The 22880-nt window shown below is 40.6% G+C and overlaps 1 long non-coding RNA gene across 1 annotated transcript; it reads right to left on the reverse strand.

The window, feature by feature from the left end:
* Positions 1-7535: 7535 nt before the first annotated feature.
* On the reverse strand, positions 7536-22670 carry LOC144583807 (uncharacterized). The gene is made up of 2 exons (XR_013537766.1): positions 22600-22670; positions 7536-7775 (listed from the first exon to the last, which is right to left on the reverse strand). It is a non-coding gene; the product is annotated as an uncharacterized LOC144583807 (long non-coding RNA).
* Positions 22671-22880: the final 210 nt, after the last annotated feature.

A 22880-nucleotide genomic window follows, 5' to 3' on the forward strand; every position in this document is an offset into this window, starting at 1 on the left:
AGTCAAACAATAACTACAAAATAAACAATACAATTACAAAATAGCAGAAAGTTGCTGTAAAGACCATTGGCAAAGAATCACAATATCAGGTGGGCTTCCATGCATCTATTCTTAGATGGATAAGAAACTGCATCCATAAACAAGTACTGATCGTGCACCTCCTCTCAACAGACTAGTTGCTGGGGCTGCCTGAAAGGGTGGATGGAGTTCACTGGGCTACTACTTAGATACAGTAATAATTATATATTATTAGTGCATTTATAAGTGCATTTAACTTCTAGCAAGCTTCATAAGGCTTTCTAAATGTGGGTGTGATGGATGCTGCTGTTCCATTGTCTATTATCAGCTGAAGACCTAGTCAGCTTTTGTACATGGAACGCAGGAGGAGGCACATTATTGTTCTTCAACAAAATTTCTTGTGTTGGGTCTGTGGATAGTGCTATTGAACAAGAAAATCTGGGAAGCCACTCATAAAACAATGGTAGAGAGAAAGAATGTCTGGATTCCATGTCATCGCAGAAAGAATGACAGAAGAGTGTAACATGTCATTAAGTCACTTGTGACTTCTGTTGACCCTACAAATTAATCGCCTACAGAAAGTCATATCATTTAACAGCCCTGATCAGATCTTAAAAAGTAAAAGTTATGGCTCCCTATATTGAGTCAATCCATCCAAAGATTTTCCTCTTTTCCTTCTGCCTTCAGCTTCTCCTAACATTATTGTTTTTTTCATAAGCCTTGTCTTTTCATATTACATCCAAAGCACACTATTAGGCTTGGATGTGATATGAAAAGGCTTGATTTGATCTAGAACCCATTTAGCAGAGACTTGATTTCATCTAGAGCCTGTTTAGTCATCTTTCTGGTGGTCGACAGTATCTGTAAAGCTCACCACCATCAATCCATTTCAAATGAACCATTATTTTCTCTGCCAGTTGTCGCCATTGTCCAGGTAGACACCACTGTACTCTCTCATATATTGTCATTTTTCAGCTGTGTTTGACATGTGTCAGACCACCATTAGTAGCACATAGGAGAAAACTTTACCTTGGCTTGCTCTCTTCATTAAAGCATGCTGGATCGGACCCAAGGTATATGATTACCAAAGTGGTGGAGATTGGGGAAAGTTTGCTCTACATTTCAGGCTGCTTTGTTTGGCTAGAGATATTCCTCGTCTTGGCATTTTAAATGCATTTTTTTTCACACAGGTGGCGTCCTCCCTTCTTAGCTGACCTAACCTGTTATGCATGATACAGGATTTTTATCTCCCGTCTTCCCAATTATTTAAGCTGCATTCTACATCAGAAGGACTAAGACCAGAAAAGAAGTCCCCGTAATCTTAACCAATGGCCTAAGAGCATGTCTGCATCAACACAAAATGCACCTGATCCTTTTTTTAAAAACTTCTTTTCTGTTTTCAACAACTGTGTGAAAATTTATGGGTGGGTGAATTTTCCCCTTGTTTTGAAAGAAATCCATACATCTGGTTCTCCACTCGCCTGTCTGGCCACATCTGTTTGCACTTGTGCTTCCCATCCACAAGTCTGCACAAGGTACAGCAAGCTTTAAAAATATAGCCTTTTATAGATGTCACTTGGGACACAGGGTGGAGGAGCGTAATAGCCATGGCAGCTACTGAACCATTTTGGGCTGCTGAAGGCAAGCCAACAAGAAAGATTGGGGCTGTTGCCTTTATAAAAATATTCTCTGATTAGTGATTTTTATTTCTGCAGGCACATCAATATTTATTCGGTAGGCAATCACGAGAGTTGCCACATATTTATTGGCCTTGCCCCTATGCCTTAAACAGTAGCTGGAAATAAAGCAAATGGAGCTTTTCCTGGAATGCAGATTTGGAAGGGAGAGTCCCATCCACACAGTTTCTGCATCCTACTTTACCCCTGACTAGAATGAGGGCAAAAAGGCATATGAAAGTGCACATTTTATAGATGTTTATTCACTCTCAGCTCTGCCCCACCAGGTATCTTTATTTTACACCAACACTTGTTAGGCTTTGGAAGAGGTAGCCTTGTTATTGTCTATGCTGCCACAATTTCCAGTGTGTGAAATTTAGCACAGCATTATGGTGTGAGCCTGCTCTCTCATGCTCCCTGCTCCTGGCCTTGAGGAGGATAGAAAGCTGCCACATACCGTATTTTTCCGCGTATAAGACTGCACTTTTGTCTAAAATCTTTAGACTAAAAATTAAGGGTCGTCTTATACACAGAAGTAAGCTGAGGAGAGAACAAAAACAAATGGAGGGTAAAGCAGGGATCAAAGCGATCCTGCAGCACTTTGATTCCCTTTCCCCCTACACTTGCTAAGCCCCACTTAGATTTCTTAATTTTGGATTAGAAAAGTGGGGGAGTCTTATACATGGGAGCGTCTTTTACACGAAAAAATATGGCAATTGGTCCATTTAGCTCAATATAGTCTTTGACTAGCAGACATTCACACCGCAGGAATTTTCCTCCAACTTTACCAGGAGATTCTGAGGGCTGAATCTTCTACATGCAAACCACATTGTCTATGGTCTTTCTGCCCCAAACAGCACTATTTTCTTAAACTAGAAAGAACATTATTCTAGTAATATCATGCATCTGCCTGCCTCTGTGAAGTGGAGGCTTGTCGCTCTGATTTCCAGGGTGGTAAATCTGCTCCAGACATTAGTTTCAACTTTATAGTGCCTATGTAAGCTGCTAGACATTAGTCACAAGTTTAGCACCCTGGACAGCTCCTTTGAAGTTTTGACTAAAACCCAGGACAGATTGACTGCCACCCGCCGTTGCAAAACCAGAGTTATCAACCTAAGCTATCTGCCTATTCAATATCTCTCCTTTACTAGGAAAGCTTTTTGACATAAAAACCTTAGATCTCAAATTCCAAAGTCTGAACAAGACAATCCAAGTGGTTGTCCATTTCATCAAACTGCCATGAGGGAAACAGAGAAGGATTTTTTTTTTTAAAAAAAAAATTATTTTTAGAAGCTTTTCTCCTCAGGTTCCTCCTTCCCCTAAGGTGCTGCCATCAGGGTGTAGATGGGGAAGCTATGCAAAGTACTCGGAAAAGCCCAAATGGTCTCTTCCTGGTGATACTATCAGGTCTAAAGTTAACCCATTTTTTAAATCATTTCCACATGCACATCCCTTTATGTTCCACAGTAAAACTACTGCCTTTTCTAGGTCCTGTTAATGGAATGACAGCATGCAGAGGACATGTTCAGAAAGGAGAAATATTTGTAATTTGCTGGTAGGATGACACAAGCGTCTGCACGGTGTGGATTAATAAAGTTTTGCCGGCAGATGACTGGGGAGAAAGCCAGAGTATCTTTTCTACGAATGAAATAAAGCAGTCAACTTTTAAGGCGGTCAGAAATGTAATTTGTTCATTTCTCAAGTCAAGCAACACACGCAAACGTTTTGTAAAGCAGTCCGGGATGGGGAGAGAGGAACGTATATCTTGGCTCTCAGAATGGCATATTTATCCAAGGGAAGGAGGGTTTGGAACCCTAACTCCAAGGCAGTAGCAGAGTGCGCTCCTTTTAAAACAGAGCGGTAGCCAGCAATGGAACATGGCTTATGACCATGAAAAAGAGAAAGAAAGAAAAAATACAAAACAAGGGCATTTTCCTTAACTGTATGTTCAAAATATTTCCCCAAATTTATGCTGTGTTTTTTTGGCCCAGTGGAGCCCTAGGCATGGTAATCCACAATCATGTTTCATAACATAAATCACACACCATTTAAAACACAGCAGGCAACAAAACAGAAGACAGTGACCTCACAGCAGGGCCCAGCCACAGAAATAGCAGCCCAGCAGTTATTTTTACCAAGGCATACCTGCTCACCAGGACTGCAAATGCATTCCACAATTACAAAACCATCTTTGATAGCTTTGCAAAGTTTTTTTTAAGGTGGTGAGTTTTCTTGGAGAGGTCAGAATGGAGGCCATCACAAGGGCCCTACCACAGAGAAGCCCTTACTGTTTCTAGCCAAAAGTCTACACTATATATTTATTTTATTCATAAGACTGCCTCTCGGGTAGCTGTATAGGCATCACCAGTACAAAGACTCAAAGCAAGGCAAGTTCAGAAGGCAATGTCACTCAGAGGAGCTCACATGGAAGAAAGCAGTCCTCAAATGTCTGTGATCGCATATATGTTAATTTAATCTTGTCGTCCATTGGTTCCCAATCTTGGGATCCTGGATGTTCTTGGACTGAAACTCCCAGAAGCTTTCACTACTAGCTGTGTTGGCCACAATTTCTGGGAGCTATAGTCCAGGAACTTCCCTGAGTTAGGAACCACTGATGTAGTCCATCTATTTCACACCTTTAGTATTCTTGTTTCTCTTTTAACAGTCACAAAAATTGTTCTTTTATAGCTACCTCTGCTTTCTAAGAGGAGTACTCTTTGCTATTCTCTTGGACTTAAAGTTCCATGCCTTCCTTCAATAAGAATTTTTTTTCAGGAAAGGAATGATTTTAAGTCCAGGTGTTTTAATAAAATAAGACAATCACCTTGTTGATCAGTATGTGAGTTGGAGTGGTTGGTGGCTGACATTCTGGATGGGACCATGTGTTGAAGACAAGAGCCACAGCTTCACAGTGCTTCCAGATCTAGCCTGAATTTTGGATTCTGGAACAGTAGGTATGATTGCACGTATTTTGGTTTGGGGTTGTTGTTTTTTTTTTACATCTTTAGCAGATGCACCAGTTAGGCCCAGTTGGGGATAAAGGTAGTCTGGAAAATGTCATGCATACCCTGGTCTCAGCCAGTCTGGATAACTGATGCAACCTAGATTCACTTATTTCTTTAAAGGCTAGATATGTGTTCCTCAAAAACAAGGCAGCTCCACTCCAAAAAAAGACACAAGCTAGCACACAATTTGCATGTGGCCATATTAGGTTTGGTGGGATGGAACGTTGCAGGGGGTTCAAGCACCCCAGGGTTGGGAGTTCTGTTCTCCACTATGTCTGTTGGAAGAAGAACCAGCCTGTGTGGCCTTGGGCAAGCTGCAGTCCCAGATTGCAACTGAAGGAGGCACTGGAAAACTACTTCTGAGTATTATATATCTAGAAAATCCTGGAAAGGATTGCCGTTAAGTTGAAACCCATTTGACCATACTCGCTCAGGTAGCCCTGGGAATTATAATCTCAAAAGGTAACATTAGCCATCTCTGTAAAATACCCCGTGCCAGTCTCTAACAAGGACTTACAGAGTGTTTGATTTCATCATTTCCCGAAGAGTTTGGAAAGCAACAGGCAGATTTATAAGAACAGTTGCTCCTTCTTCTAGGCCAAGTAGCTTGGCTCCAGAAAAGAGTTGTTTTTCAGGACAGCTTTTTGACATTCCAGTGTAGCTAGAATGTTTGCAAATTATGGTTTTGAAACGACCAGATGTTTCTGCTGAGAAAAGAAATAGATGGCCCAAAAGAGGAAAGATGAGGCCTCATCTCAGGTATGCTACAAACTGTCAGCTATGCAGTTAATGGATGGCATTCTATCATCTCGGAGCTACTAAATTTAGATGATTAATGCACTGATGTTACAGTCCCAGTGTATTTATAACTTTATCCATCAGCCTGGTGCCATTTGTGCAGCATCACTGCAAAAGGTGAAAAAGAGGCAAGGAGATTAATCTGTCATCCTTATAAAGCAGAGCAGCCACGAAAAGGTTCTTCTCAGACAAGAGGGTGTTGTGGGATGGGGGGGGGGTTTGCACTTTTTTTTTTTACACAAAACAGACTAGTTGCACCTTTTTTTTTTTTACACAAAACAGACTATCAGTTTCATGGATTTTGTTCACAGCCTGACCCTTTGTATGCAAAAGAAGAAGAAGAGGAAGAGGAAGAGGAGGAAGAAGTCTATTTCTCTTGTGTCTGTTTCTGTTGCCAAAGAAGGAAGATACGTTGGGATCTCTTACACAGTTCTGAGTTCTACTGTGACCAAACAGGGCAAGATAAGTAGAACACAGACTCATGAAAAGCAACCAGGGAGCTGGCATTTTGACCACCCACAGCGACTTCACTGGAATAGCTTGTCCAGCAAGTTATAAGGGCTAGATAAAAGGTGCTTTGGTAGTTTTCTACTACAGAAAAAAATTGAGATAGTTTTGCTTCTTTTGTGCAGGATAATAGTAATAACCAGTGTGGCCTAAGACTCAGGAAACCTGGGTTCAAATCCCCACTTGGCTATACAAACTCTCTGGGGAGTGCTATTGCTATACCTAGGTTAGTTCCAGCTTGAGGGCACAAAAGAGAGAGAGAGAACGACAGTAGTCATAAATGGGCAATTAGGGCAGTGGATCACCTCTGTCTGTTTGCATAACCAGCCACGCAGAATATGTTTGGAACCTATCCCTGCACAGAATCCCAAAGCACCAAAATGAGTTTTCCATAGCAGAAGCGAAGAAGAAACTAGTCAACTGCTACAAGGAGAGTCTGAACTTCAGGGAAGTTTTCCATATATTGGTGCTTGAAAAGTCCATTCACATTCAGTTACTGTTAGGATCCTAGCAAAGGTCAAAGGAGAGGCAGAAGCCTGGAGGGAGGGATGGCAGATAATATCAATAACTGTGCAATGCTATTTGAAAAGTCCTAGTATTTTGACCCTGCAAAACCCTGGCTTCACTGCCACACAGGCCACTGACACAATCAAAGATGTGACTCAATATTCCCCAAAATGTGGTGTAGTTTCATCCTGACTTTTCCCTCATTTTATGGGATAGTGAGAATTTCATCTATGCACTATTGGAAAGATCCCAGTAGGAATTCTTAGATTGCGGTGAAAAGGCAAACAACTTGCTGGTTAGTATTCTGCAAATAGTAGAGGTAGAATTTTCTCTGCTGCTTCAGAACTAAATTCCTTTTCTACGTTTTTGATATTGCTCTTATTATGAGTAGAAATAGGAATGAACCGGTGATTTTGGCAATTCATGCTGGTTTGTTTATTGGCTGAACTGTAATTTGATGCTTCAAAGCCCCGCCTCCCCCTGGCAGGTGCCCACTCAAAGCCAGTGGTCTGGCTTGCCTGCCCCGCCTCCTCCTCAAATCCCTGAGCTTTTCCTGATCAGTGGTGGCTTGAGTAATATAGAACACGTCTCATTAAGGAATTCTAAATTTAGGGATAATCAAATTCAAGAATATCATTATGCTGTCATGTCATCTTTACACAGGTATTATAATAGGCCACAAATATCATATTTTTTAATGGCATCAACCTACCTGGAGTTCAGTAATCATACTGAATTCTTCTATGCTTTTCCCCGTCTGAGCAAATTTAGCACATGAACTCTTTTTAGTCATTGCAGTGAGTCTAGATGTATTTTTTCTCATATTATATTAATAAAAATCAGTGCCCCAAATCCTATTATTAAAAACACACACACAAACACTCCTGCACAAGGGGTAATCCTAGAATGCAGGATATGTAATAATGGACTCAAGCTGCAGGAAGCCAGATTTAGGCTGACTATCAAGAAAAAGTTCTTAATTGTTAGAGCAGTACAACAATGGAACCAATTACCTCGAGAGGCGGTGAGTGCTCCAGTGCTAGAGGCATTCAAGCGAAATTGGACAACCATTTGCCAGATCTGCTTTGATTTGGATTCCTGCGTTGAGCAAAGGGTTGAATTCAGTGGCCTTACGGGCCCCTTTCAGCTTGATTATTCTGTGATTCTATGATTCTATGCTTGCACAGCATTGGTGTACCAAAAAGCCAACAGCGAGGAAATCGGATGGAAGAGGAAGCTGGTGGGCCCAAGGGCTCATTGTGACCTATGAAACAGGGCAGAGAGTGGAGAACTTTGTGCCTATTTCCAAAATCAGCTGGCTCAGAAACTGATCGAGCCCACTCCCAACCCATGCCTGCCCTGCCATCAAATCTGGGAAGTGAGAGGCGTTCACTAAAAGAGAATCAAGGGAAACACAAGGGAGGACATTATTGAACCCAAGAGTTATTGCTGAGCTATGTACTCTGGTGCTCCAATAAAAGCAAGGACTTGGTGCTGTTACAAAGTCCAGTTCTCTGTCTCTATGTCTGAGTACTAAGGCTTCCAATGGTTACCACCCAAAGCCAGACCATTACACTAGATCTAATGGCAAACAGCACACATGCAGTTTGTTAACTTTTACTCTCTTGGAGCTGCACATGGTACAGACTGGCTCTGCCTTTAATGAGATTCAAGTGCTCTCAGGCCTGTGTTGCGTCAGACCAATAAAGCCACTACTTTTGCTTCTGAAGCAAAAAAGTCTGGTCAGTTTGGCTTGCTCGTCTTCCAAGAAAGCAGGCAAAAAATGTTATTTAAAAATCTGGTTGAGATTATGTATTTTTTTCTTCTTTAGGGGGGTTTGCTAAGCTCATTATAGAAGCAGAATGAAATTCCAAAGTACATTTAACGTTTTTATTGTTATGATTTTCTGTGCTTTGCTGAGCTAATAGAAAGTGACTGAGGCCGCCACGGATCCAAGAAAAGAACAGCTCAGGAATTCTACGAGCCTGAATGCCATCAAAATATCAGGACTACCAGTTTGGCTACTTGGTTGCTGAGGTTATTCCAAGGACAGATTAAGAGAAGCTTGGTGTCCAAGTTATTTAAAACTAGACCAGTCTGAGATTAGATCATTGGTCCACGTATCTGAAATGGAATACAGTGGTGCCTCGCTCAGCGAATCCATCGTTAAGTGAAATAAAAAAGCCCATAGGAACGTATTAAAACTGATTTTTACGTTCCTATGGGCTTAAAACTCACTGTTCTGCGAGTTTCCTCCATTGCGGTGCCTATTTTGGATGCCTCGTTAGCGAGGCAAAACAGCGGTCGCCATTTTGTTTTAGCGGCGGCCATTTTGGAACCGCCGATCAGCTGTTCGCTATGCTTTGATCGCGTCCGCGCGATCATCGCATAGCGAAAAAAGCCCATAGGGGCCATCGCTGAGCGAACGCTCCAGCGATGGCCCAGGACCCCTCGTTGTGCGGTTTCATCGCATAGCGAAGCGCTCGCTATGCGAGGCACCACTGTATTGTTATAAAGTGGTCAAATTGAGGCACATCGGACAAATCTTGCATTTTGAAAGGCATCTTTCACCAGAGGTTTGTGAAAGAAAACATAAGTTTCTCCTGTTGCCCCTGATCTCCATTATTATTTACACTGATAATAGAATTACTGGCACAGATAAATAGAGATGATAAACAGATTATAGGGATAGAACATAAAGACAATAGTAAGATAAATTGGTTTGCTGATGACACATTATTAATAGTTAAAAATCCAATAGAAACAATGGAGAGGCTTAAATCACATTTGGAGGAATTTGAGGATATAACGGGATTAAAAATAAATTGGGGAAAGTTGGAATGTTTATTATTAAACCACTCGGATGAGGAAAAAAGGAGAATGAAAACAATATTTGAAGGAAAAATGGGAAATGTTATTAAATGCTTAGGGATAAATATTACCTGGAACTTACAGGATATAATAAAAATAAATTTTAATAGATTGAAAAAAAGGATAACTGGAAGGATGAAAGATTAGCAGAAATTAAAGATTTCTTGGTTTGGTAGAGTAGCATGATGTAAAATGAAAATATTTCTAAATTAAACTTTATATTTTGGGTGCTTTCTATGAAGATTACAAAAAAGCCATTGAAAGAATGGCAGATAATGATAAATTGTTACTGTAATGGAAATAGATGAGTGTGGATTAATAAGAAATTATGGTATGTAACACACACAAAATGAGGTCTTGGGTTACCCAATTTAAAATTATATTATACAGCAAATCAGCTCAGACATATCCCAGATATCATTAAAGGTAATAAAATTTTAATTTGGACAGAAATAGAAATGCAGGATAAGGAAGAAAAAATTGAAAGTATATTGTTTAAAGAAAAGGTTGGAGAAGAGATTAAAAAGACTACTAACCCTTTCCTTAAAAATATGTTAGAAAATTTGAAAATGTTTAGGGGTATATTGAGCCCACCAATTTCTCCCTTATCCCAGGTTGTGGATTTAAAGAACTTTCCAGAAGAATATATTAAAAGATAAAGGGATAAATAGGTTAAAAGATTGGATGGAGAAGGTGAAAGTTAAAGGAAATATAAAAGAGATCTTGGGAGGAGAGATTTCTTGGTTTAATATGATTCAAATAGAAAGGTGGACAAGGGAATGGAAAAGTAAGGAAAGTAGAAAAATAACAAAATTTGAAGAGATTATTGAAAAAAGACTGAAATTAGAGGAAGAGACAGAAAAAACGGAACTGTAAATCAAAAATATAAATTATTAATTCAGGCAGAACAGGATACAAAAAAGATTAAAAGTACAGTGGCAATATGATTTGGATAAAGAAGCACTAAGAGAAGAACAGGCTAAAATGTGGGAGCAAAGAATTACGAAGAACATGTCTGTAAGGATAAAGGAAAACTGTTATAAGGTAATATGGTGGTGGTATTTAACACCAGAAAAACTTAATATAATAAATAAAAACATATCATCACTATGTTGGAGGTGTAAAAAAGAGAAGGGGTCGTATTTACATATGTGATGGCTATGTGAAGTAAGTAAGAAAGAATGGAAACACATATTTAAAGAAATAAGGGACATAACTGGATTAAATATCCAAATGTCCCCATCAATGGCTTTATTGAACGTGGTTAAGAAAGATCAATTGTTGAAAGAAAATAAGGGTTTAATTGTAATATTGGTTACGGCAGCAAGGTTAATTTGTGTAAGAAATTGGAAAAATTATAACCAAATTAATTTAGAGGAATGGTATAGAGAGTTATGGGATATGGCAATTAATGACAAATTGACATGTGATATGAAAATAAGAAAAGGCTGTCAAAAATAATGATTTTTTAAAAAAATATGGAGTGTATTTTTGGAATATGTATTTCGGAGAGAGAAGAGGTATACGCCGAGGGAAGAAACAATGAAGTTTTGGAGAGAAAATGAATTGAATGAATTTTAAAAATATTATTAATGCTAGCCCTGAAGGTGAAGGTGGCACTGGTATATTATGTAATTGTATTTTAATAATAATAATAATAATAATAATAATAATAATAATAATAATAATAATAATAATAATAATAATAATAATAATAATAATAATAATAATAATAATAATAATAATAATAATTTAAAAAGTAAGTTTCTCTCTCTTTCTGATCACATTTATAAAACACGCTCACAATTTTAATTCTTTACTTTTTAAACTGTGTGCAGCACTGTTCTGATTGAAAAGCCATCTTGGAAGGGTACACTGGAAATCCAACGAAGCAAGATGTATGCTGAAAGCCTACCCACCCAGTGACAGAATCACGTCTACATACAAGCTGGTTAAGCACAGGTGGGAGAATGAGAAAGAAGTATGTGATATAAATACTGTAATGGCCAATAGTTGGAGTCAGGGCTGCTCCTACCAAGTGAGGCAATTACCCAAGGCAGTCAGTGCCAGGATTGGTAATAGCAACACGCCTTTTCCTTTGAAACACTGACGTTGTTGGAAAGGAAGAAAGTTGCAACCGCACTTGCATAGTGACTATGTGCCACTTGGGAGCAACAAGGGATGAAACAGCCACTCAACATTTGCTAGAATATTCTAGAAGGTTTTCTCTCCCATAACAGCATTTTCTCAGAGATGCAAAACCCCAGCATTCAGATTCAGCCTGTGTTTTTTTTTTTAATCTTCCTATGACCATTTACAAAACAGTGCATGGTAAATGCAAGATGCAGAAATTAGGAAAAGTAGGTGCTGTGAAAAGCTGGACACTCAGCACCTTCTATAAGCACATGCCAAGAAGACCCTCCAGTTTGACCCCGAGTGCATTGGCTCACAGGGTCACAAAGTGAACATAAAGACAAACCATATACTACAACCATGAGGCTAGGCCTAAATGTAAGTCATTCTTAAGAGTCGACCCACTGGAACCAGTGGATCCCTTTGATTTCAAAGGGTGTCTTCAAAGTATGACGAAGGCTAAAAGCAACCCATATCACGCAGACCAAAGCACATGGGATTCACACCACCATTTGCTTCTGCCGCAGCCTCCGTGCTTCATACCTACTTTGATCCATGTTTTGTCACCGGCATAAAAACGTTGCCTCCCAGCGTTCACCATCTGCATGAAAGCATGGCAATTAGCCAACAGAACAGCTGCACGGAGTTATTATTATAGTTTCACGAGGTTTGTAGGATTTGGTTCCAGAGGCTCCGAATGTCCCCTTGTCTTGTCCTAGCAATGGAACATGCAATATTTCCACTTTTTCGAGGGTTCCCCCACCATTCCTATTTTTATTGTTTCTGACCAAATATCCTTTTGGCCACTAAAAGTTGGAAGGCAACTGTCTCAGTTGAAAACCTTATTTTCGTGAAACATTTTGGGGGGTGATGGGGTCAGAGCAGCCCTCCAAGACCAAATCAGGGCATGTACAGCCCCAGAACTCGAGATGTTGCCCACACAAGCTTTAGACTCGCCTTCCCTTCCTCTGTAATGGAATCCACAAGTTCACAAGTTCCTCTTAAGCAGCTCCTTTGAAAAAAAAAGTTACTTTCTTTAAATTTGCTTCTCCAACCTGGTAGGCTTCTAAAGGGCCTGGAGAGCTACAGTCTCCATCAACCCCAGCCATGCAGTGAGGGGAGTTATAGACCAGAGGCTTCCAATTTTAGGAAGACTGCATTTTAAAATGGCATACTTTTGATGCACCAATTCACAGGTATGCAACAGCCACTACAGTGGTGCCCCGCTTAATGATTACCCCGTTTAACAATGAATCCGCTTCATGACGATATTTTTGCGATTGCTTTTGCGATCGCAAAATGATGTTTGAATGTGTTTTTTTTCACTTAGTGACGATCGGTTCCTTGCTTCAGGAACCGATTTTTCACTTTATGACGATTTTCCAACAGCTGATCGTCGGGTTTCAGAATGGCCGCCGCTGTGCAAAATGGCCCCCTGCTCTTTTTAGGACTGATTTTTCACTCTACAGGCACCAGAAAATGGCCGCCCTATGGAGGATCTTCGCTGGATGATTAGGTATTTTGCCCATTGGAATGCATTTAGTGCATTTCAATGGATTTTTAAATTTCGTTTGACAACGATTTCACTCTACAGCGATTTTGCTGGAACAAATTAACATCGTCAAGTGAGGCACCACTGTATTTTTGTTTCAGGATGGTCCATTTTCATTTTTGTTTCCACTGGGATAGACAGACATTCAACCACCTGAGCTCGTTATTAAAGAGAATGAGGACTTGGATAGCTTTCCGTCGTAATTCCTTGCAGATCTCTGCATAGTTTCCATCAGAACACTCAGTTCAATCCTTCGTGTGCAACCAGGTCCAGATTGCATTAATCAGGTAAGTAAACCTCCACAGATTTCCTAGATGACATTATTTGAAATCTGCCCTGGTTTGGTACCAACTAAGACTTCACTAAGGTTCCATTGCATGTCACATGCACTCATCCCATGTGCAGGAAATTAATCTGAATTGTAATTGGATGGAAGAAGAGTCTAGGCAATTGCTTTACAGAAATATGAACATGATGCCTCTCTCTGTCTCTCTCTGTTCTGATCACCATTGTGACATGTAATTGCCACCTGGCACAAATCTGTCTTTAAAGAGGTTCTGCACTTAGCCAATCTGGGGCTGATTTTGCCCTTGTGTAAGTAATTTTTGTCTATAATGTAATAACTAGGACTGTATTGTTTTAAGCAATAGGCCTATATTGCCTAAACTACTTATTTTGAAGTACCAAACCTGATTATTTCCTTGCACGTTCTCCAAGAAGTTGAATACTTGCTGTTGTACATACGCTATGTATTACTGTTGGAAAATACTTTTCTGGACTTGGATAAATTTCACAGAAACACAGAATGACCATGAAAAGCAAATACAAAACTGGTGATTGACAAGCTATGAGAACTGGATCTCGTCCGTTCTACATTTTTAAGTAAAATTGCAGAGGTTACATTCCAGAATCCTGTTGATTGTGAGAAAAGCTTGTTTGTTTGTCTTTAAATCCATGACAAACAGACAAACTCATTCCATATATAATCTGAGATCCATTTCACTCCTTAGCATTGTGAAACGCGTATTGCCTAAAGAAAAAAAGAACAGATCTCAGACCTGGGATCAAAATGGACTTTGAAGACCTGCAATTCAGAATAAGGCCTAGAAGAAAGCTTTGAACCCCATCTTGATATTGAGTCCATCACAGAATTGTAATGGTTATCCTTTAGACCAGGGGTCCCCAACCCCCCCGGTCCACGGTCCAGCACCAGGCAAGACCAGGCCGTGGAGACAGATCTCCCCCCCACATGCACGCCCACATGCACACGCATCCGCACACGGCCTGCCCAGCCGCACGCATGTGTGCCCCGCCCACTGGTGCATGCGCATGAGCATGCCCCACCTACCCATGCATATGTGTGTGCCCCGCCCACCTATGAGCAGGGGGGTTGCCCTGCTTCCCCATGCATGGACCCCACCCCACCCCAACCAGTCCGTGATTTGGAAAAGGTTGGGGACCACTGCTTTAGACTATAATTCCCAGAATCCCCAGCTATCATGGCCAATAGCTACACTGGCTAGAGGACTGGAGTTGTAGTTCATAACCGTTCAAAGTTCTAGTCCATTTCATATGTCCTGTGGATGTACGTCCTGGCCAACTTCTGGGACTGTTGCCTGAGATAGCTAAGGGCTCATAACTGCCCTAGTGGCTGGTTTCTTTAGTGCCCATGGCTGCTGCCCTCTGTGTTTGGTTTAACTTGGCATCTGAACCACTTGCTAGAAGCAGAATCTATAGTTCAGCTTCCACTCCAAGAAACCTTGGCATGCAATGCTATCTGTCCACACAAAGAACTGTCTCTCTAGCCAAAAGTGAGAAGCAACTGGCATGAACAGGGTGACTGTATACTCTCAGTATCAGATACATTTACTCAGGGGCAAAACCCTGTTGAGCACGGATCTATTTAGGAATCCAGAATTGACTGGCAGCTTGTGATTTATGAAAGAGGAGGCTGGGCTGTTGTGGTTGGCAGCAACTGTGACTGAGTAATCTGAGGTTAGGTGAGATATAAACAAAACATTGCTCTGTGAGCCAGTTACTTCTGATTCAGAAAATATCTCTGTTTAGCCTGGCATAAAGGATTGACCTTCTGGCCTTTTAACCTATCTTTGTGTGTAGAAAGGTGATGTTCCCTGCTTTGTTCTTGGCTAAACAATGAGGAAAGCAAAGGATAGAAATCAATTTTGCTTATTTGTTTATTTTACTTCATGTCTGCCCTATCCAAAAGACTAAGACAAAAAAAGTTGTCAGTTTAAAAGCAGGTTTTAAAAGTCTCATAGATTGTTCCCACTTTTTAATCAATGTTGTTCCTAGCTGGGCTGAAAGGGGTGGGTGTCTATATATAGAGTTTTCATGAATATTTTTATCACCATTGATAAAAAATATTCTCTTTCTTCCTTCTCTTTCTTCTCTTTCTTCCTTTCCTTTCCTTCCCCTCCTCTTCTATTCCTCTCTCTCTTTATTATTATTTCCCTGCACTAATTCTCCATACAGGAGATCCTTTGGAATCCGACCATCAGCCATTCTCACGACGTGCCCAAGCCAACGTAGACGTCGCTGTTTCAGTAATGTATATATGCTGAATATTTCAGCTCGTTCTAGGACTACTCTGTTTGGAACTTTGTCCTGCCAGGTGATGCCAAAAATCTGTCAGAGGCAACGCATATGGAAGGTGTTCAGACCCCAACAGATGGGAAACCCTGACATCTGACCGTTCAGCCTGGAGGCAGGCAGTGCATCACAGCCTCTCCCAATTTGAAGAGACCCTTGTCCAGCAGGCCGAGGCAAAGAGGAAGTCACAAAAGCAGCAAAACCAGGGAGCTGGACAGGGGACAGATTGGATTTGTCTTCAGTGTGGAAGAGATTGTCACTCTCGAATTGGCCTCTTCAGCCACACTAGACGCTGTTCCAAGTCCTCCATACAGAGCACGTCACCATAGTCTTTCGAGACTGAAGGATGCCTAACTTATTATTATATTTGAGATCACTATGAAAGGGAATACAAACATTCACCTGAGAAATGGTGCCTTGAACAGAATTGCTCCATTCAGTCTAACTCAGTGGTTCCCAATCTTGGGTAACCCAGGTGTTCTTGGACTGCAACTCCCAGAAACCCCACCCAGGACAGCTAGTGATGAATAGCAGTGCAAGAACTCTTGGGTTATCCTAGGTTGGGAACCACTAGGCTAACCAAAGTCAAATCAAAGTCCATGTAATTCTGCATTCTCTTCCCAACAGCACTTCAGTAGATACATCCTCAACCTGGCAGATGTGTTAGACTACAACTCCCATTATTCTCAGACAGTACCACCATTTCTGGCAGGATATTACAGGAGTCACCACTCAAAGTGTCTAGAAGTTACTAGGTTGGAGAAGGCTGTTCTAGAAAATGCACAAGAAGGGTATCACAGTCATAACCAAGCCCTGATGATTGTCCATAACATTTAGTAGTATTCAGAGGAATGCCGGTTGTGAGCATGGATGGTTCACTTAGTTATTATGTCTGTTTTTTTATTTCAGAAACATTTGGGCCTACATATTACATCAACTTTACAAAGAAGGAAAATTTCTATCCTCCCTCGTGGCAATTTACATGCTCGTAGAATTATTATAATCATCACCTGGCAATTCTGATAATTATTTTTCAGACTGTTTTTGTATGTTTGTATATGTGATCCTATAGAAGCCAGTGCTGTACCGTGCGTGGACAATAGAGGTGGACTCAGGAGACCTGGGTTCAAATAATGTAACTGCTTGGCCCTGGAATCTCATTTGGGGCAGGTAGCAATAGTAAAACCATTCCTTAAATATATCACATTCCTTGAAAAGCCTACCAGGATTGCTACAAGTTGGATATGATGTGCTGGCACAAAGCTAAAAACCAAAATTGGGGGGGGGGGAGAGAGAATCAGAGCTCAAAATTATTTGACATATCACTAACTTAACAGTTGGTGGAGAGATTTATTTATTACTTGACAGGAGGAATCTCCCATGTTTCAGATTGTGTACAGGGACCGCATGCCTTTTCCCTTTTTTGTTGTAAACAAAAAGTTTGAAAACCAGTTCTCCAGACGGATCAGAAATGTCTCTGTTCTGGTTGTGATCCACCTTAGGACTGAGCTGGAAAAGCATTAATTGCCACAGAGTACCTGGAAAAATGTTTTGACTTTGGCACATTCTCTTTTTGTAAAAATTTGCTGGTGGGTGGTGGTAAGAGCTGATATTGAGGAAAGTTGTGCAAAGTGAAAAAAAGGAAAAAAGAGTTAGGTGTATTTATTTGGAGAGAGGGTGAGTTTCAGGCTTTGATATTTTTTTTTTCCTTAAGAATCGTGGTTGGCATTTGAACAGCTTGCAAACTGAAACTAAATACACTTACATGACGTGTGATTTTATTGTCTCTGCACATCTGGAAGCTGTAATGTAGCAAAGCCCTTCTGTCGTGCAAATTGATATCAACTGAGAATTTTACTATGACAATCCAATTGTCATGTATATATTCCAGACACATACTCAGGTGTAAACAGATCTACTGTGTCCATAAATCTAAATAAAAGATGACACAATATAAGCTTTTAAAGCTATGTTTTGGAGCAACTCATATGAAAATCAGCCTTGATCTTAGCCAGAAGAGCAAGGTGGGGGGAATGGAAAGAGAAAACTGTGTGAAAAGCCAGTTTTTAGTCTCTCAAAAACTCTACAAGTAATAACTAATACCTGACAATTGGTACCAAACTATGCTTGAAAAACAACTTTGCCTAAACTGATGAATGAATGTCCCTTTGACAGTGTAGAAGGTATTGATGGTGCTATCACAAAGATAGGAGATGATCCTACCTAATCTGCTCCATATTCTTTCAACAGGATTATCTCTGAAAACTGTTAATTAAGGCCAGAATCCTATTGAGGGAACATGGAGCAGATTACAAGAGAGACCAAGAAATATATTTCAGTGTATGCTTTTATGTATTGTGTAGCACCTTTTTCAGCGATCAGTTGTATCAGATGAAATGTGATGTGATGGCCACAAACGGTCAAACTAAATGTTAAAGATGCTATGATCCTTTTGATTTCATTTTGTAATGCTTTGTTTTTAGTCCATGTACTTCCACAGCAAATATGCATTCAGAATTGCCCCACTGGGCAATTCTGAATGCATATTTGCTGTGGCAATATATGCACCAGGTCAGTCCCTGTCATTTCATGCTATGTTGCTAGGCATGTGCAAAGTGCTCGTATGACTTTTAGCTATATGTGACCATGGATGGACATCTCCCAGCATGGTATGCTAGATATCACACAGGCAGTGGGAGTTCTATGGCAGAGCTTGGAAATTACCAATGTTACCTCTCCAATATTTGCTGCCTGGAGCAGCTTCCTCACTGTGTCTAAGAGTAGAGCCAGGCATTCCATTTTATACTGAGTGTGATACCTTTTCCACAAGTGGTTGTACAGTAGGACACCCTTATCCACGGGATTAGTATTCAATTATTTGCTGCCTGAAAATACGAAATAAAACCCCCAGAAATCTGTACAGTGTTTCTATGGTGGATTTACCAGAACTGGCCACTAGAGTGAGTCAGAGACCATGCAATGTACAGCATTCAATACTTCCAAAAAATTTTGCTTTGTTTTTGTTTGTTTGTTTATTTGTTTGTTTGTTTGCATGGAAGGCTTGGAACTGGTCCCCTGTGCCTATTGTGGTGCTATTGTATGTTAGCCTATCTGCTCTTTCTGGTTTTCTTTTATATTCTTATTGGTTTGAGGTATCTGGGCTTGTTGCTTTAACATATATGTTCCTCAGTCACAGGTTATCAAATGCTTGAAATTTCAAGACGGGCTTCATTCATGATAGATGGTTATATTTTGGGTGGAGATTAATGGGGTTTCAATGTATTCCTATGGGAAATAGTGCTTCGACTTACAACCATTTCAAGTTATGCCCATCTTCTTGAATGGATTATGGTTGCAAGTCAAGGCACAACTGTACTGGCATATAGACAACCATCCAACCTCAAACAACTACTGGCACACAATGGACTACACAACACTGACACAGAAGAAACCCTGCTACAAACCCAGATGCCAGCTCTGCCCCCACATTTATTTGGACAACACACTTACTGGATCACACACAATAACAAAAGCACCTTTACTTGTTCCTCTACCAATGTTATTTATGGCATTTTTTGGTAACAATGCTCATCTGCACTCTACATTGGACAAACAGGACAATGTCTATGCAAATGAATCAGTGGACATAAATCAGACATCGGGAACGGCAAGACAAAGAAACCAGTTTCATTTTAATTAACCAGGACATTCCACAGATGATTTGAAAGTGACCATCCTAGAAAAAAGAAACCACAGGACAAGAATCCAGAGAGAAATACTGTAGTTGAGATAAAATATATACAGTGGTGCCTCGCTTGACAAGGATAATTCGTTCCATTCAAATCGCTGTTAAGCGAAATCCTCGTCAAGCGAAATGAAAAAGCCCATTGAAATGCATTGAAAACCAGTTCAATGTGTTCCAATGGGCGAAATACCTCAGTATCCAGTGAAGATCCTCCATAGGGTGGCCATTTTCTGGTGCTTGTAATATGAAGAATCCATCCTAAAGCACAGCGGGGAGCCATTTTGCACAGCAGGTGGCCATTTTGAAACCTGACAATCAGCTGTTTTTGATTGTTGTTAAGCGAAAAATCGGTTCCTGGAGCAGGGAACCGATCGTCGTAAAACAGAAGAACCCCATTGAATCATCATTTAGCGATCACAATAGTGATTGCAAAAAACTAATCAAGCGATTTCCTCATCTAATAAGGTAATCGTCAAGCGAGGCACCACTGTACACATGCTAGACACACATATCAAAGGACTTAATATATGACAAGATTCTGTGGTACTAACAATATTGTACACTATAAATATTGTACTGTATGGCACCCTCCCTAAGAGATCCACCTTAGAAATTTATAAGGTAAGCAGATTCTTCTCTGCTCTTCCGGACATCCATTGTCTGGGGCAATAGACACACTATTGCACTGACTACAAAGGAAAGTTTGTACAGTAGAAAGGTTCATCAACAACTGTAAATAGCCCATCCAATTTGCATTCATGTTACTCTACCATTGTTATTTTACCATTGTTAATTTACAACAGAGGTTCTCAAATTCTTTACAGCACAAAGCTTTTACTAAAGACCTGCATATCAAATACACTATCAATCACAATGTTTAACACCCACTGACTTTCTTACCAACCAACCACAATCTCTGTATTTTGATATCTATCCCTTGACGACATGTTTAAATATTTACCATATTATATCTCCTTCTCTTATGTCTGACGAAGTGGAATTGTTCATGAAAGCCCACATTAAAAAGTTAGTCTTTAAGGTGCCACCATGAGTTTGTCTTTTCTTTTTTTTTTTTTACTTCATGGAAATGTATAGAAAAATAAATGTCAGCCTTAAAGATACCGTAGTAATTTTGTTTTGTTTTGTTATACATAATGAGGCAAACCTAGCATGGCCGCTGCTCTAAAAACACAGAATTGGGTTATACTTAAGGCAAAAAAGAGACTTGGTGTTGCTGTGGGTTAAACCGCGAAAACCTCTGTGCTGCAAGGTCAGAAGACCAGCAGTCATAAGATCGAATCCACACGACGCAGTGAGCTCCCGTCGCTTGTCCCAGCTCCTGCCAACCTAGCAGTTCGAAAGCATGCAAAAATGTGAGTACAGTAGATAAATAGGTATCACCATGGTGGGAAAGTAACAACATTCCGTGTCTAGTCACACTGGCCACGTGACCACGGAAACTGTCTATGGTTTTGAAACGGGGATGAGCACTGCGCCCTAGAGTCGGACACGACTGGACTAAATATCAAGGGGAACCTTTACCTTTACCTATAATGTTCTACTAGAAACTCAGTTCTCCTGACTGTTTTGGCAGAAGTCTATCATGCCTCGCCAATACTCTGAGCCGGTACATTCCTATCGCTTTCACCACAGGATTGCTCCATTCCTCATTAAGGCCACTATTTAGCAGATAACGAGGTGAGTGGGGGAAAAGAACTCACTTTATCACACATGGTAAAGTCATCTGTGTAAGTGACAAAGTGTGCAAAAAAACCTTTAGGCTGCATATTCATGTGTCACTTGCATTCACGTCTCATGAAGTCACCACATGTGGCTCATTTCGACCATGTGATCAGGCCTTTTACTTGCTAAAGCAGATGGCTACTGTAACAGTGGGTGCCTAAGCATGCTTGCTTAGGAGTATATCCCACTGAATTCAACAGAGTTCACTCCCACCTAAGTGTTTATTTATAGGTTTCCAGTTAGAAGTGTGCAAAAGTTTTTGGAATACATTTCCCCCAAATTCCCAAAGATGCAAAAGGAATTGTGCAACTTGTAGTTAAAACCACAATTTTGCACATTTTCTAATTGCAAATTTGCTTGATGAATGGAAAGATCTCCAATGAATAGCAGGAACATGGACTCTTTGTGAAAAGGTCTGAATATTAGTATGGCAGCGGTATTGGTGGAATGGACATGTTTTATACATGAATGACGTATTTTCTGGAATAAAAGGCAAATAAACAAACCTGACATGCTGTGTTGCAAATAATAGACATGAACAATGATCAGAACCAGACCTAAACTGCAAATCCCTTGGGTCTGGAGAAGGGCACCCCAGAGATTGTGGGTTATATAGGATCTCCTCTTCTATCTCACATCACATTTTCTTCTGCCCTCATGAACATTCCATAGCACACACTTCTGTCACACTGGAGTTCCAACCACGAGTGGTCTTACTGTTTGGTCAGATGGGGCACTGCTCATAACTCGCCAAACCAGCAGGAGGTATAAAGTGTACTTAGCCCATGAAAGTTGGCAAACAAGATGTAGTTGGGTCCACCTCTGTTGACCCTACCCTGCTTCTCTACCAATGCCTGTGGGAAGCAGCCTCCACTCTTTCCAACACTGGAGGAGAGAAAGAAGTTACCGTGATGCGGGTAGATCAAGATGGGTTTAGAATTGCAACAAAGCCCAAAGCCCTTCCAGTTCTGAAGCACAGCTGCAACCTGGGGCAAAATGCACACCAGTCCAGGAGCTGCCATAAATTGTTTACCTCCTGCTGCTCGTTTCTGTTTCTCTTCCCTGTTCAGATGGAAAGTCACATTCAAATGTTTGGGTTGGGACTGGCAAAGTCTTCCACATTTAAGCAAACTGTGCCCCCACAGAAGACATCATTTATTACTCTTGTTCAAAGTCTGCATGTGTCACCTGAGAGGTTAGCTGAGCAGGGAATAAGGAGCTCAGACCAGACATACAAACAGACCCTCAAACGCAAAATGCTCGCCCATTTTAATGGCATGCAGTGATCTGAAGACAGACCTGGGTCAACTCCAGGAAGGCCTGAACCAGTCATTATTTCCAGGAACAGAACCCAGAATTAATACAGTAGGAAAAATACATCTAATAAGTCCAACCCTTTCTTCTTTTGCTAACTAAAATAAACATTTTCCTAACCTGTATTGTTTCTGGCTCCATTTTCTTCTCAGCCTCTTACTACAGTTTACTTCAAAGTTCCTTGCTGGGTGTTTGGCAGCTTCAGTTTGATCTATGGTGTGACCCTGCAATACACAGCATCCACAGTGCACTCTCTAACGCTTTGCAGAGTTCAGCTTTTATTGGAAGTGAGGTTGCATAAATAAACACTCTTACCTTAATGTGCAGTAAAACAGTCTGAGTTGCAAATGTGCCACAGGTTTTGGAGAGATTAGCATGTACTGGAGGGCCGAAAAGAAAAC

Source organism: Pogona vitticeps, chromosome 6 (genome assembly GCF_051106095.1).
Source record: "Pogona vitticeps strain Pit_001003342236 chromosome 6, PviZW2.1, whole genome shotgun sequence".
Lineage (NCBI taxonomy): Eukaryota > Metazoa > Chordata > Lepidosauria > Squamata > Agamidae > Pogona > Pogona vitticeps.